The following is a 17,521-nucleotide window of genomic DNA, read 5'->3' as shown; positions in this document are numbered from 1 at the left end:
GGGCAAGATAAGAAAATTCTGAATGTGGGTTTCTGCAGAGGCGACTGGCAAGCTTGTTTTTCTGGCTACTGTTTGGATGAAAAGGAAGAGGAAAAGATGATGGTAGCAAAAGAAAAGCACAGCAGGGAAAGATTGCAGGGAAGAACAAACAGATGTAGGGGAGAGGTATGCGGTGGAAGGAAAGGGGGAGACAGATATGAGTCCCAGATAATGCTGGGAAAATACTGAAAATAAATTTTGCACACTCTTATTTCCACTAAGGACAACTGGAGTGAAAGAGAAATAAAAGAAAACAAATCAGGGAATTAAAAATAATAACCACCTGAAAAGCGGTCAATTATCCAGCACATTTTCCTAGTGTTAGTATAATGATTCATTTGATCAACATTTTCCTGCAAAATTCTTAAGTTCTCTAAGTGATCAAGCACTACTTGTCAAAGATATTATTTGACAGATACCAAGAAAGGTAGAATAATACATTTGACAATTTTATTTTACTTCTGCTCAAACTAGCTCTAGTATTAATTGGGATGCTATTTAAATGTATTAAACAAGGAGTTAATTGGCAATCTGTTATAAGGGTTTAATACAGAATTCCGTAATGCAGAATTATTTCATTCCTGTAAACCACAGCAGGCATGTCAGTAAGATGTTCTTCAGCCTCCCTGGTCGCTGGATACAGTCTCATCGTCTGTGGATGTTCATCGTACTGCAACTTTTTGTCCGCAAATGTGTGTGTGTAACATCAATTCCTACATTCAAAGATGCTGAATGATGCATGGAGCATGAAGGACTGCCCATATCCAAGGTTTCCTGCCCTACGTTACAAACTCCTCAGGATCCATGATGCTTCATTGCAAAAGACACTGTGAAAGAGTCAAACAAATTCACAGATAGGGAAGTATTGACTGAGTCCAATGGAAGAAAACAACACTGTCATTTTGGTATTCCTTCATTGTGCTGGATTTTAAATTCCAGCTTATTAAGACTCAGGTGGGATATTTCAGACAGACCACAGATTCAGAAACCTGGGGTTTGAATAAATAGTTGACGCAGAACAGATTTTGGTGTTTACATTTTGCTTTTAGCATTTATACTTTACATAATATAAAGAATAAGTTGACCTCTGCAGTGTTTCAGGCTGTTGCAGAATTAAGACAACCTTGCATTCAGGCAGAGAGCGAATATGAGAACCAGACTACTTAAATCAAAACTTAGGACTAAAGGTGACTCTTCAGGATTTCCCTAGTGTTCATGGCACTTTGACTCTCTAGAACAACCTAGGCAGTGGTACGCTAGTCATCTCTGTCAGCAGGCGTCAACCTACAGAATAGCAGAAAAAACATTACAAGAGAACCACACACACCAGGCAGGACCACTGGATTAGAGCAGCCACCACCTTAGTGCCAATTTCTGAAATCGAGACATTTCTGGGTATGATAAAGAAAAAAAGTCACCTTCGGTGATTAACAGTACTAACCACAGTATATTCAGGCAGATCTGGGAACCCATAAAAAGCCTAAGTGACAGCGTACAGAGGAGCTCAGAACTGCTATCTTGCAGCTCTGAATCTAAAATGAGAGGGGCATTCCATTTTTTTTCCATGAATAATTTAACCAAAGACCAGATGGAAAGAAGCTGAGAAGCTACCAGAAGTGTGCAGCCTATACTACTACTTAAAAAAAGTCAGTCTAATTCTTATCAGGGAAAAAGAAAAAACAGAAAAGGTTGATCTCGGTAGGGAGGAAAACAAGGAGGTATTTCAGAGACCAAACGGAATCTAAACATACCCACGTTGAAACCTGGAAAATCTTTTTTTCAGAAGTTGAAACCTGTCAGGAATACCCAGAAAAACTTTTGAGGGCCTTTGAAATTAGCATAACAAACCTCACAAAGTGGGAGAGAAAGACTGGGGATTTCATCTCACGCAAGCTCAGAAATAGGTAGGAGTGTATTCTTCTCTATACAGAAGGCAGTATCTAAATCAAAACAACAGCAGGATAACAGAGGGGATGCACAGCCCAAGCCTTGACGCTGATGCTGCTTCAGCTCCCCTGAAATCCCCACGTCAGGACAGATGCTCACCCTGCCCCCAGCCCTTATGAGTGGAAACATGAAGCCAAGCATCTATTAGGAAGCCAGTCCCAAACTACAGTATCCTTCTGTGTCCCCATGGACATCTCTCCTTTCCTTCCTTGCCATACCACTTTCTCTCAATACCACCTGACATGGATGATGTAGTTATTGCAAAAAGAAACTGTTCCAGCTGTGCATTTTAAAAAATCTATTTTTTTTCCCAATTCTGCAGCCAATCAGTTTCAAACCAGAAAAATCTGCAAAACTCAAAGTCATGCATATTATTTCATATGACTAAAAATCACAAGTAATAAGAGGTCTATAACGTGTGCATCCACCTAGGGAATCCCTACAGAGCTTTGGAGACAGAAATGTTACGACCTTTACAACTAATTAAAGAACTGGGATGGTATAATCATGTATCATGTAATAGTATTTATATTAATTTATTATTTATATTATTTTATATACATCTATACATACACACACACCCCTTTCTGATGCACTAGCTACAAATTTCTCTTTCAACACCCCAGTGGCTGAATAGCTAACATGTTAGCATTTGGACGTGGCTTGCACAACAGGAAAAAGCAACCTCACAGTAGGAAAACTCCAGCAGGGAGACAACAAGCCAACAACGAACAGGACATGCAGCATCAATGAAAACTGAATTCTTAAGAGGTTAAGACAGATGCAAAAGCCGTCGGTGGCAGTGTGGAAAGATGTATTTGTTTCATAAGTTCAGGAACAAACAGAAGGCTATTAATATCTTGGAGTGGAAATATTTCAGTCCAATGTTTTGAAAAGATGTACTGAAAGAAAGAATCCGTAATCACTCCTCAAGCATAACACAGCTGTTCCAAAGCACCCAAAACAGATTTCCACATATGACCTTAAACAAACTGGAATGCCACCTGCAGAAGCACCGCCAGTGTCATTCCCACGCCTGTGTGCTCCTGGCGTATCCGTTCCAGGAGCACCACTTCCGACTACAGCAGAGCAAAAAGTGGCAACCTTCAACTTTGGTTCACAAGACTTACAAAACTGCCGAGTTCTTTTTTCCCCACCAAAAAAACCCAACAACAACATTTGTATTCTCTAAATGACGATGTACAAAAAAAATGAGTTTTCCTTTTTGGAAAGAAACAAAACTTATAAACCATATGGCTGACTAAAATTTAGTTGATGAAAATCAGAAAAAAACCAACAAGCAGGAATGCCAAGCGTGTGAAAACAGCAAGTAGGTGAAGAAGTTGTATAAGGGCTTTAGCAAAAAACTCACAAAAATATTATCCCTCTCCCAACAAGTATATGTTTATGGAATGTTCCAGCTGGAAAAACACCTGAATTTAAATTCTAAAGCCACAAACTTCCCTAACCATTACTTCCAGAAGTGAAATCCACACACCTACCAAACAACGTCAGGTATAACCGTCTCGCAAACCCTAGTACAGCAGTCATCAATCAAAACAACCCCTCCAGCAGAAAGGACAGGCTTAAGCCTGTCAGCATAAACTGAAAATTCTCTGGATACCTTGCAAATCTATAGTTACCTTGCATGGAAAATAATAAATCACAACAACAAAAAAATTTCTGTATAATTTTACAGTGCTATCATTTTGATTTTTCTGCTTTGTACCTTATTGCAGGCACTCCAGCAGCCCCCCGTCACATTTCAATCCTGGTCCTGTTCAGTAAGATCCTCAATTCCACAAATTTGATATTAAAACAGACCTTATTCAGAAGGCTGGTTGACACCAGGTTAGTAATACCGAGAGTAAGTAACCAGCGCAAATGGGGACTGCTATAATCACATTAAAAACACACTTTCCTGCTAACTTCAGCATTGCAGCCAGGAAACCTGGCAAGTTAGACTGCTGCAAAGAAATTCCACTTTTCATGTGATGTAGTACTAAGAGGAAATCTAAAAGAAGTATATACAAGAGAAACGACTTAGATTAGGGCACACGTTGTATCCATGCATTCCTTACCTTTCCCCTTCAGTTGCAGAGTTACATCACCCCTTGAAACACGGCCACAAGCAAGAGCAAGAGCCACACACGAACCTCCCTTTCCCGGGGTGCTTTGGGGAAGCACGAGCATGCACTCAAGTGAGCATTCGTGCCTCAGCCAGCTTGAGGACAAGGCTCTGCAGAGTCCTTAAGACCTTCTCACGGCTGCTGATCTCATCCAAGGAACTGAAAGAGCATCTCAGCAGGACACTGCCAGCCTCCTTTTCAGCTCCCTCTCTCTGACTGCCAGTCTCTGGCAAGTGAAATGTCAAGAACCAGGCAGGGGCGGTATTTGGAGAAGGAGGGATAAGAGATTCTCACCATCCATCAACCTCAAAACCTATTCAGCCGACAGCTTGAATGGAACTGGCATTTCATTCTCCATGGTAACAAGAGATGGAAGGAGGATGGAAAAAGAGAGAGGGACGGGGCAGACCCAGGAAAAAATGATGCTAAGGAAGCAGGGAGAGCTGTAAACTTTGCAACTTCTCTTTGCTTTGCAAGTTGCATGTAGAAGAGGGAAAAGCCCCTTCCTTGCTTGCACAGCCCATGAGACAAGCTGTCTCACACGCGCAGTAAGGCGCCCTGCCCCTTCCGTGAGCAGTGTGGCGACGTGGGGGGAGGAAAGCCCTTATTCTGCACGAGTCCTCCCAAAAGGAAAGACAAATGCCTCCTCAACACTGGGAAATAGGGAAAGCTGCAGATCATGGGTAATTGCCTCTCAGTAAACAGAGCTGCATTAAAGGGAAAAGATACTGCTGTTCCCTGTACAGTACTTGATTTCTGCAGCTTGAAGCCACTGCTGCTGACTCAGTCTGTGTGCCAGCACCGACCACAAATGGCAGTGGAGAATTAGCATCGCCCCTCTCTGTCTGCCCTGCATCTCACGTGGAGGCAAACATTTGAATGTTACCTCTACTAAGCTGAATCACTTAGAAACACAGAGATATGAGCTATCTCTTTTTCCCAAGGAACACTGAAATGAAGCAGAGAGGCAGCTTACAAACTTAAAATTCGGGCAGCTCCTTTGCCAAGCTCAGGGGAGCCCCGGGTAATTCACTACTTCTTAACATTTCAGGCCTGGCCATCTTCTAAACTTTTTTCCGCTATTTTACATTCATAACTTGAGCTGTCACAGCCAGGACGTGCACAACAGGGAAATTACATTTGGATTCATGCACATTTGTGACCCAAGCCGGCCCCATGCAGCTCCTGAAAGAGTCTCCAGCTAAAGCACTTATGCAAGATAACCAAACAAAGGACTGAAAAGCTCTGCAAATCCTGGCTGCTGCCACTGCCATCTTACTTCTTTCTGAATCCTTTGCACAGATCCTTTCCTGAAGGACACATTTAAATCTCCCTCCCCCACCCAAATGCACCACCTCTCAATTCCTAGTTTGCTCTCACTTTTTGTATTGTGTACGGGACACTCTTGTGTGGTACTTCTTTATGGCCCTGTCTATACAGTGAGCTTTTTGTTAAAGGTGACATGCAGAGTTGTTTTGAGTTCTCCCAATAGTTAGTCCTCATGTGTCAGCATGTATGTTTAAAAGATGATTTCTTTTTCAACTATCAATTTTCTTTTTCTTTGTTGTTCCTATTTGAATCTTCGACATTTAGCTTTCAGATTCTTACGTAAGTTTTTATTTACCAGTCATGACATCACAACTCACGTATTATGTTCTGCAAAAGCACCTTCTACAATTTCATATAGCTTTGAAATGGTGGATAAAGGCCAAAGCCAAGTGGACGAGGACATTTATTACTAGGCCATCTGGCTTGCGACGTCACTACTGGCAAATAAAAACTTACACAAGAATCTGAAAGCTGAATGTCCAAAATTCTCACCTATCCAAGAAAATATGTTCAGTTTTCTCCTTTGTCTTCCAAGACTCAGGATCTGGGAACAACCAAACGGCACCTCGGAGGAAAGGAGTCTCTTCTCCGAGGAGGCCACTTCCTTTCCAAGGCCACTTTCTACTGCTCTCCGACTCATCTGCCTGATGACAGCGTCTTTCGCTAGGCAGAGCAGGGGCACATTTACCTTTCGAAATGTGCTCAAGGTGCACAGTCTACATGCACTTTCCTCCTTTCCTGAGTAAATCAGCAAGGAAAAGAAGAATGAGATTGTCCCATGCTTGCTCTCCCAGTCATAGCCAGCCAGCTAAACTGGGAGTGACACAGATCACTTGAAAGATGTCATTCTCCTACAAATCTAAATAAGCAAATAAATGCTGTGAAATGTATCCACACAATCAGACGAATTCAATTCTTTTCACTTACTTTTGAAGGTACTTCAGAATTCCAAGGAGACATTTCCACCCTTCTTTTAAAATATATTCTACCCATGTGTATTAAGATGAGGCTATTTAAAATAAAAAAAATATGTTTTTTCATAGAAAAATCTCAGTACTTTGTTATTTTGCTTTGTCATGGCAGCACAAAAAGGAAAGAAGATATTTTTGCCACTTCTCATCACAAAACAGGATCATCTTCTCTGCACTTGCTGTTCACTGAGTTTCACCTTGATCCTCTTGAAGGTTTGAAAGCCTTATTGTTTATCTGTAGCTTAAGGAAGGGATTTTCTTTCTCTCTGAAGTTGATTCTAATGTACTTCAAAGACTTGCCACCTACTAATATCATCCACTTGTCTCGCTGTGATCCAAAAGCTACAGCAATGGAAAAGGAGAGCTCTCCCAAATCCCTTCCAGCAGCATACTCCAGGCAAGCAGATGATACTACCAACGTTACCAATATTCAGCAATATGCCAGAAGGCATTCCAAGAGCAGAGAGTCTTATCAACCGTATCGTCCCATTGTACAATTTCCTACAGCCACCAGAAAGGGAATGTGGATGTGTCTCACCAACGAGATACATGTTTTGGAAAAGCATCTATGATGAATAGGCTAAAGCCAGCATCACGAAGGCTCCCTGCAGAGAGGTGCTGCGGTGAGGAGAGAAGCATGCCACACAGACTCAAGGTCTCACCCAGCTTCCCAAAACAGAATAAACAGTACAGCAGAACCGACATTCAAAGGGCTGCTGCCCACCCTGTGCGCCTGTCACACAGTTACAGAAGCTGGAACACAGCAGGGGCTTCAGGCTGGCTGAGAACAAAGCTGACTTCGGTCCTGATTGAGTTTGGTGGTCTCCACGCAGCTCTCCCATTACAAATGCTACCATCTCAACCAGCCGCAGTTTTCAGAGACGTGAACCCGTGGTGAGCCACCCCAGTGGGACAGCACTGACAACAGCACGTCACAGCAAGCTATATTGCATCTGCTCTGCAAATAAACAGAATTTCAGTTGCCACAACTAAATTACTTTATTTTTTTTCAGTAAATACCCACTCTGAAAACCTTTTCATGCCTATCAAGAAAATTAACCAAATGAAGTGACTACACTCTAGCAGTGCTATGATTTAGCAGGAGAATATGTTACTACAGCTATTCCCTACAGGACCACAGCAAAACTGGGAGATCAGCAGTCCTGTTCTGCATTAAGAAAAAAAATAAAAACTTAGAAAATGTGCTAAGTTTTGAGCTAAGTATCCATCCACCCCACCAACATAGAGGCTGACCCAGAATTTAGAGCATTCAAGAGAAGACGTCTTAAGAGATATTTTAACACAACAGGGAAATACCCCAGCCCCACACTGACTCACTTGACACATGAGAACAGTGGAAATCAAATCTTCTCCTGCTCATGAGGTTGAAGGCAAGGAAGAGCTCAGTCGACCAGATATGCCACATCCAAAGGCACTCACAGAGGGTGATACTGTGCAATAAATTAACACAACAGGAAAAAAGCTCGCTAAGAGCCAGAGCGGCGGAGGGCCCGGCAGAGCAGCCATGCCTCATAGCCACAGGAGTCACTGTTTACTAAGATGCGTTTTTGATCCTCACTGCCCTCTTATTTCCTATAAGCCGGAACCCTGAAGTCCCAGAACAAACAACACTACAGAAGGAAAAAGGACGTTTATCAAGTCGATAAGACTCGCGAGTTCGGGAATCTCCACCCAGGTCTGTAGCTACCTCAAAGAACAGCAGGGGCAAAGAGGAAACGCCTGTAAGCTTCAGCATGTCTAAAGCTGGAATTCCAATTCTGTTTTTTGTTAAAAGGATTTTGTTCTTCTGGAATTAAAGAACATGCTAACTTATCACCACCATCTGCGGAATTAACATCTATTTTGATTCCAGGTTAGAAATCAATCAAAATCACAGAACTAATTTACTCAGTTGTTAGGATAACAGCTTTGCAGATTTTGTCAAAAAATTCATGCACTATGAGAAAAGAGCATTTATTTTTTAGTTTGACATTCACAATTTCATCCCAACTAAGCAAAAGGTAATTTCTAAGAGACATGGCAAAATAAATTACAGATTTACACTCATCAGCATCATGAAATACAACCCAGATTTTACCTGGTTGAAATGCAGAAGTGAGAAAGAACAGCAAAGAAGATAGATAATCGATTACAAAGATTCAGAGGACAAAACAATAAAAATGACTGCAGATCATTTTTTTAAAACATACATTAAAAGTGTTTCTAGGAATAAAAAAAGACTAAAAACATCATTAGAAGGCATGAAAAAAACTTCCAAGAAGTCCGCATCTCAAAAAATTCAGAGGACTGGTTCTAGAAATCCAAAGCATCTTGATTTAATCTTGACAAACGTGGCTCAAATATCTCTGAGCTATTTTCAACAGAAGTTATTTCAAGCTAGAAACAAATCTGGCCAGAGAGTACACACAGTGACTTGACCTGATTACACAACATGTATATCATCAATAAAAGAACACATTGTACCACCAAATTAGCAGTCGTTTCGCACTTTACACCCCACCCCAGAAGGGGAGGGACAGACCCCATGTGTGCAATTTTTATCAAGGCATATTCCTTCAATGATAAGCCAAATGATACTAAATCTATAGCTTGCTACCCTAAAGTGTGCCACAAAATTCATCGAAGCAGAGTTTAATGAAAATCTCTTCCAAAAAAGAAAAAAATCCAACACCCCCCCCAAAAACATGTTAGTTTATCAGCACTTCCAGAAGGGTAAAGTTCTTCTGAATCCTACAGGACTGAAATTTTAGAATCACTTTGGGTGAAATCTTTTATTTTCTTTTTAATAAGATTTTTTAAACACTTTTCACAAATTAGGAGCTTATATTCAATATCACCCATGAAACAATCTTTCCACTATTTTCGAAAAAAAAGGAAAAGATACTAAATCCTGTGCATCACATTGACTGCTTCATGAGAAACAGGGAGGAGACTACTACAAGAATCCTAACAAGTGGTTTAGCTAACGCTATCTACAACACCACGCACAAAGCCACCTGGATCTGCTACCCAAGGATTGCAATAGCACTAAATATTAATGACACATGAAGAGGTGAAAGCTGTCAACTAGACTTCATTGAAGGAACAGCTTTTAGCAGAGTATTAAGGCTTATACATTTTGAACTCTGGAATTTCACTTCTGCAGTAAAGGTTTTCTGTATTACACATACGAACATTTCCATACAAGTAAATACACATTATTCTAAACTGAAAAAGTTTACAAGGGCACGATTAATTGTTCTCCCTGAGTATGAATCGGACAGCTGCCTGTATGTGGAACCAGGAGCAACAGATGTAAAAGAAATGTTTTTTTTCTGTGCAAATGTTTTTCCATGATTTAAGAGAAAGTTCTATTTCAAGAAATGAATAAAACAATATCCAAATCTACATGGTCAACAGCTTTAACGTGTAAATTTACATGTGAATGATTGGGGTTTTTTTCTCCAGTTTCGTCTTGTTTTTCCCCATTTCATATACGATTAAAACACCTGCAAAGGTTCTGCTGGGCAAATTAAGCACACAGTGATACCTCTGCAAAATAAAAGCTATCTTTCGACAGGCAGCAGAGGGGTCAATGTGAATTAATATCAGCCAGTAACTTCTATTAATAACAACAGTGCAAGAAAGAAAAAACCACTATCGATTATAAGAGAGATCAGAAAAGTTAAGGCTGCATGTTGTAAGAAGTGATCTTGTCTTGCAAGATGAAGAAATTAAATACAGGAGTCACATGAAGGAAGCATGTCTAAATGTCTTTTTATGTCTAAATTTCTTGCAAAAAGTGAAACGTAAGTGATGCCCAACATAGCTCAGGACACAAGACTACTTAAGGCACAGCACTATGCTATGCCCTAAAGGTGCGTATCGATGTAAATGATGCAAAAGCAACAGTCATTTTGGGACGGGGGGAAGTGGAAGAAACGTATCTTTATCACTCTTCTTATTTTCCCACTAAGTCAACACCTCAACAGCTTAACTATCCGTAAATGAACTTGTCTCTGAAGAAACTGATTCCATTTAATTCTGTATCGTTCTGCAAACAAGCAGATAGGATTTTGAGCAAATGGCACAATGCACTTCAACCTTACTGCTACTACTAACTGCTCCCACAATCCCTGTACTGCCTTCCAGTTTTATACACGACGACTCCAGCTGGTGCAGAACACAGCAGCTTCCTCTCCAGCGGGCAACGGGAAAAATGCAATCAAACTCTTCCCAGCATGCCAGCTGACCAACAAGTTGCCTGTACCACGGTTCGTAAGACATCAAGGTAGTAACATAAAGAAGAATCACAAATTACATGTTTTTTCCTCATCCCCACTCCCAAGATATCAAAGTAATGGAAGCAGCAGCTGAGGCACGGGTGCAGATGCGACCTTGGAGGCCTCAGGCACCAACGAATGGATAACTTCTGCAACTTTCAAAGCAACCGAAGTTCCCAGCTGGCCGCTTCTCTTCCCCAGTGTAATAAGATGTAACATGAATTCAGCTTACAGTATGATGCCATATTTTGGCTGGAAGGCATAAGAGATGTGATTTAACAACGTGTTAAATTGGAGCGTGGCACCTGTGCCTTGCTCTCTGCCTGCTTCATTTCCCCGGGGCCGCGCGGCGCCGGCCGCCCCAGACCGGGCAGCACAGCCCGCCTTGGCTCTTCCTGGGCAGAGCCACAGGGCGCAGCCCCAAATCTGGCCGCAGCCCTTCAGCACCGCAATAGCGAGGTGGGGGGGAGCGAAACTGCGTTTCAAATGCTACCAAATGCTTCAGTGAAAATGCTTAAAAACCCCTCTCTGCTGCAGAGAGGATTCTGATCAAACACTTGCATCTGCACAAGGTATCTCACTAACAAACACAGGTAATACGACATGCAATAAAAGGGGATGCAGCCCTGCTTCCCAGAAAGTAAAATCAGACAGCTGATTTTACCAGGGAAAAAAAAGGAAGTCAAAGCTCTCTCACTAATGGCTTTTTTAAGTGTCTGATTTCTAATGCTAAAAGCTTCCTGCACTTAGGTTATGAACTTGGAAGGGGGAATTACAAAACAAAAGATATATTACACATATTGTCTCACAGGCATGTTAACTTCTGCCTCTCCTATGAAGATAATTTGTACGCTGAAGTTTTGAGCATTTCAAAATTTCATGATCTTTTGGAGCAGCAGTAAAGGAGACATGTTGCTGAAAGAGTCTCTCATTTTCCAGGCTGACCTTGTGTTCATCGCCTCCCCACACAAACAAATGCCAAAATACCAGACCCTTTCTTCTGCGCTGCCTTTTCTCTCCCACCTCCAGGTTTTCCCCCCACTCCCAAATATTCTGTGACTGCTTGGAAAAATCTGCTATATTCCCACCCCCTCAATCCATTCCTCTGTAAAACAGTTAATCTTGAAAATACAGTCCTTGTCACCTTCCTTTCGCAGGTTTCTGCCATTGCTGTCACTATGGAAACAATCAGAGCATCAAATATGTCACTAAGCATGATTTATAAAATATGAAAGCACCAAAGGTAAAGACTCTGCACAAAAAACAATCAAGACAAAATTAGCCCGTTAGCATGGAAACATTGGGTTTAAAAGATTTTCAGTTCACATGAATTCCAAGGGCAATGCCGCAGCCAGCGATGGCCAAGGAGAGCTGCCAGAGCAGCGTCACACATGAAGTCACACAGCCAAAAGCTGCAACGATCTGCCAGAGCACGGCATTTAAATCATCCCTTTTGCATTGCGAACACAAAAATACAGGCACTAAAGAAAAGTAAGCCAGTATATCCCAGATGTCCCCAAAACATTATACCAATAAGAGTAATACTGTAAGATGTAAAGGAAATGGCACTTGTTTCTATGACATTTAAAACCAGTGAGATTAAGGAAGGCCATTACAGGTTGCATTGCCTGTATCGCAATAGCACATTCAGTCATCTTCCCCTCTTCCCTTTCTGTTCAGCATCTTCTTTCATTTCCACATCAGAAGCAAAGTCAGAGCCAATTATTCTTAAGCTTCCCGAGCAAACAATGACTTAAAAAAAATTCGTGGAGAAACATCAACTGTAGAGCTTGGTTGGACAGCTAGTGTGTCGTGGCTTCAGCAATGCAAAACCAGACTGCTTATTATCACTGTGAGACTGGGTTCATCCAGGCCCTTTATGTGCAGAAGGAGTAGTTTTCCCCCCGCTCCCCAAGCTCGCCGCATACTTCACTTTGACATGCTGACTCAATTATAGCACACGGGAACCTCCAGGGAAAAAACAAGGGCTTTTCAGACAACTCCCTCTCCACCACACACATTCTGTGTGTGCCGTTTCAGAAACTCATTTCACTGAATGTTTTGCCTTTCACCACCCCATTACTCTCTCTTTCTCCTCCCTAACTACAGTGCTGTGATGTGCCCCCTGCACATAACTGCTTTTCCTCACCTATAGCAGGGTACTAGGAAAGGGCAGGAACCGTGATGCAGCTGTGGGGACACTTTAAAACGAGGTATATTTGTCAAAAACATCGCAGAGCCAAAAGAATAAACGTGTACTTTTCTCAATAAAAACAAGGGCGAATGGTAAGCTCCAGGTGCCATTTCGGAGGGGGAGACAGTCCGCCGAGCAGTGAGCGCTGGACAGGTGGGCTGCACCACCCCGCTCGCTGCTGCCAGCACTTGGCTGCCCAAGTACTTCTGCAGCTCTGCTGCCTTCAACACTATGCACATACAGAGCAAGTTCCTGCTTCCTTACGCCCAGGTCCTCCCAAGTGCCTCAGTAAAAGAAACGGTCTACAGGATTCTTGAGTTAAAAATGATTTTTTGACTGGATATCTTACAGGAGTTGAAAATTTGTCAGATCATTTCTTTTTGCCACAGGACAGGCCACTTTAGCAGGAGCTCAGGTACTCTATGATAGAGATACTCCTTTGGTCACTTGAAACATATGCTTTTGATTCCCCGTTTCTAAAACATGAGATTACACGCTTTGGCAGAGATTTCCCCTTTTAGTCTGCAGGAGTCAGACTGGATAAATTTAGAAGGGAACTGCAAGGAGAAAATGAAAGATTTGTATTCTGCGTTATCAACATGGTAAGGAGGAACAAAAGAAATTATGTATTACAGGACTGAGAGGAAAAGTAGGACAGAGGATAAGATAAGATGAATGAACAGCCTTCTGTGGGAGCTCTGCTCCCCCGCCAAACTATCTTCCTGATACATGGGGTAAATTCCAATACATTGTTTCCCTGGTAGTTAATGATGGCATGAGTTCCCAATATTAGGAAATTCAATGATAGTATGAAAGATATTGATTCAGAGTAGGAGTTCATCACGCTCAGACACAGGACATTTTGAAACAAGCAACTCCCACTTTTTTAAAGAGTTGCAAGAAATCCCAAATTAAAATATTCATGGAAATTAGAATTTGACTCACATTGCCTCTGTCTTTCTCTTTTTTCTTTCCATCAGTCATAAATACCTGGTCCCACTGCTGCCCATTTATATCTCAGCATTAACAACAGACACAGCGTGACACTGAGCTCCGCACACAAATTTGGGCATAATAAAAAGCACTGCCTGTTAGTGGCTTACATTTGCTTCTGCTCAGCTCTGTTGAAAAACTCTTTGTTCTTGCATAGATAAAGAAATGTTAAAAAGGAGTTTTTAATTTACTTATGCAAAAGGAATTCACTATTTCCAGGATTTGTTATTTCATATTTGTCACATTTTCCAAAAACAGTTTCAAACCTTCAAACTTAAAATCATATTTCACTGTGCTGCTTCTCATTTGCGTAGGTACCTCGGTATCCATCTGTTTCTGTTGTACCTTTTCACTTCCTTTAAAGGGACTACAGACCCGCACTTTGAAGTCCAGGTAACGACATGGCATCAACACAGTATTTTCAGTATTATCATCTAATTGTGCATTTCAAGACATTGTAGTACAAGTCTGAGACCCGAGTTACAACAGGCTGCTCTGATCAGACTGATGCTAATTACAGAGTGAACTCCAGGACAGACAACTCTCAGGACGCTGAACAGCTACCAAAGTCAGTGTCACAACACCAACCTGAGAAAAATCTAAGTAACAAACATTACAAACATCTGCATTTACAATACGACTTCCACTGGATCAATTATGCCATTCAGATAAACAGGGGAGATCATTAGCAAAACTCCTTCACACACAAGACATTCAGAAAATATAAAGAACAGCAAACTAAGGTTAGTTTATTTCTGAATAAAAAACTACACACCATGGTTTAAGGCACCTTAGTTTACTGCCTATTGACTACACACCTTTAGACATTTAATCTCAATTTTTTTCAATGTATCCATGCAAAGAAGTCTTAAGCTTTCAACATGGCAATCTTCTCTCACCCTCCAGCAACCTCCCCCTCAAGAATAGTGCAGGGCAGAAGGACCATTCCAAGTGGAAGCATTTTCTTGTGATTGTGGATATATCAAAAAGTGAAAGTTAACTTACCAGATTCTGAAATGAGTAATTCATATCAATGGAGGAAAAGGCCCCCAAAAGGTCATTACATCACTACAAATGCCATTCCCTATAGCCCTGAGATTGGTTACTTTCAACCTCACTATTTGGATATAACTTTCAATGATCCTCTTAACAGGAAGGATCTTACAAAAAACAAAACACTAAACTAGTCACATATATGGAAGGAAGACCTGGGCAACTGGGGACAAGGTTAATGTTACTAACTTCCTATCTCAGCAGAAGTATTTAGGGCAGGGGAGATGAAGTCCCTGAATGGAGTCCCTGAAGCCTGATGCACCAAGTACATAAATACTCAGAAATACTGCTTTCTTCAGGTCATTAGATGTACATCCACAGTTAATCATCTAACACAAAATTTGCACATTTAACCCAAAATATTTGACATCACTTTCTTGGCTGCACAAGTGACCAACAGACATTAACGGCTGATGAAACCAAGCATACTGGGACCTTTATGAGGCAAAGATTGGTATCGGAAAACCTAGCAGTTTCATTAGCAATTATCAACGTGGCAATCCAGTACTGGTCTGGGAAGAGAGGAGTTTCATAATCTGTGACTCAGTTGAAGGAGACAGAAGAGATTTTTGGGTCTTGCAAATAAAAGGGCATATACAGGAATCAAAAATAGGACTACAGAGAAGCAAAGGTTCATTACTAGTCTTCCAGTGGTGTAGTCCTGTCTAATGAAAAAATGTACCTATGGTCTGAAACAGATATATATTTAATCTTTTCAGGTTGTTCTTGCTTAGTACATCCAAGAAATAAAATTGTGTCCATTACCTCTTCTCTCTTTGCTTATCGGATTTGTGAACTAAATGTAATTTTCTTATTCTGGGTTCTTGGATTTTGTGCAAATGGATTAATGGCAATGGAAAAGCAGCAGTATAGGGTAGAAAACAACTTGCTATTTTATGTGCCTTTCATATTTTTATATGGCATTCCCACCTGGAAGAAACCTTTCATACACACACGCAAAGTTCACAGGTATAAATCACAGACAGAAAGGAGGATGCATACAGTATAATCCAGCCGTGCATGTGGGCTAGTCAGGTACTGACTGAGTACCTGCAACAGACTGAATTTGCTCCAAACATTCTGATACTCTAAAACAGAGCAGCAATAAGGCAAATAATCTTCAAAGGTTTTATTTCTTGTGGCAAATTCTCAGTCGATTCTCAGTCACACAACAGTCTTCTTGAAAGAAAATAAATGATATCCAAAGCATCCTGCTGATTCTGCGCTGCTCAAGAGCCAACACTTACAGTCCATCAGAGCCCAGCAGGCTCTCTGGAAGAGTCACAAGCTACCAGAACAGCAGCAATCAAAACTTAACTTTGGACCCAGGTCCTCATCCCCCACAGTATATCCTACGTACTTCAAACACCCCTTCACTTTAGCACAAGAGGTAAAGATAGCCTGCCTTAGAAAAAGTGAACAAGTAGCCAAGAAGACAGGGCAAGATTTAATTTACTGTTCAGTAAACACATGAATTCTGTATATAAATTGCATTGATGACACTTGTGACCCTTTTCTTCAGCATAAACAAACTAGAGTAGTTACCCCGCTGACAAACTAGGACCTCTAAATCCAAATGAAGTTTGCCATGCATGTACAGAAGGGACAAGACAACAATCACAGGACATACATTTATCACATTTTAATGCACTTCTGGAAACTGTTCAGAGGTGTTCAGCCATAAGTACAGTGTAAGAATTCATACAGAACAAAAAAGAAATGCTGGAAAGCCCATTCTTCACGACTGAGGCTATTCCCGCACAGATGAGGAAGGACTGCACTCCTCAGCAATTTTTCAGACACAACGCACATTCAAACCTTCTACTTTGTGGAATTTCTCCTGCCTTTCCTAGTTCATGGGAAATTCCACCTCTGCCAGACAATTCAAGGGAAACTGAACAGCAAATTCCACCAGCTCAAACTCTGAGACAGCAGCTCGGCTACTGTGAGTCACTGACAGCTGGGAACAATCCTACCAGCTTTGGAGAGGCACCAAATTCAAAGCAGCATCCACCCCCTTCTACTCTGCTCCACAAAAGCCTGCAAATCTGAAAGGAATCACAAGCATGCTACTGCTTACTGGAGAGGGAGATGCGAGTCTGCTTGACAAAAATCCCTGACCAGGAAAAGCCTGCTTCAGGAAGTTGCTGACACTTCAACCACACGTGCCTAAAAGCTCCTCAGCAGAAAAGCACTTCATGTTCAAACCCATCGTTTCTGAAATAGAGGTCTGAACCTCTGCACTGCACCCAAGTTTCTGGTTTGACTGAGAATCTGAAAAGGGGGCGTAGAAGGCTTTCCTGCAGTGAACCGCTAGGTACTTACAGCCACCTCCAAACCACCAGCCGAGCGGGCATGGGGAACGAAGAGCAGCACGTAGTGCGTTAACGCGGGGACTCCACAGATCCCTCTGCAGATCGCACATACATCACAGAACGTGACCAAGTCCCCTCAGTCGGGAACCGGAGCACAAGGAAACAGGCACCACGCAGCGTCAGGATGAGGCATCAGCTCCTTTCCATCCCCAAATTTACAATGCTGAATCCAACACTATTCCAAATGAAGAACCATTCTGTATCTCTG

At 41.7% G+C, this 17,521-nt stretch overlaps 1 protein-coding gene across 21 annotated transcripts in view; it reads right to left on the bottom strand.

Annotated features, from left to right (window-relative positions):
• NDST2 (N-deacetylase and N-sulfotransferase 2) overlaps positions 1-17,521 on the bottom strand; it is a 142,522-nt gene that overhangs the window by 94,014 nt on the left and 30,987 nt on the right. Inside the window, exon 1 of one of the 21 annotated variants that reach the window (XM_026094924.2) lies at positions 4,068-4,213. The exons of the other annotated variants lie outside the window; for them this stretch is intronic. The gene's annotated coding sequence lies outside the window, so the exon portion shown is untranslated. Of the gene's footprint in view, positions 1-4,067; positions 4,214-17,521 lie in introns of those variants that run through there. 21 annotated transcript variants of the gene reach the window in all.

This window comes from Dromaius novaehollandiae, chromosome 6 (assembly GCF_036370855.1).
Source record: "Dromaius novaehollandiae isolate bDroNov1 chromosome 6, bDroNov1.hap1, whole genome shotgun sequence".
Classification (NCBI taxonomy): Eukaryota; Metazoa; Chordata; class Aves; order Casuariiformes; family Dromaiidae; genus Dromaius; species Dromaius novaehollandiae.
The sequence above is the reverse complement of the archived record's forward strand: the minus strand, read 5'-3'. Positions and strand labels throughout refer to the sequence as shown.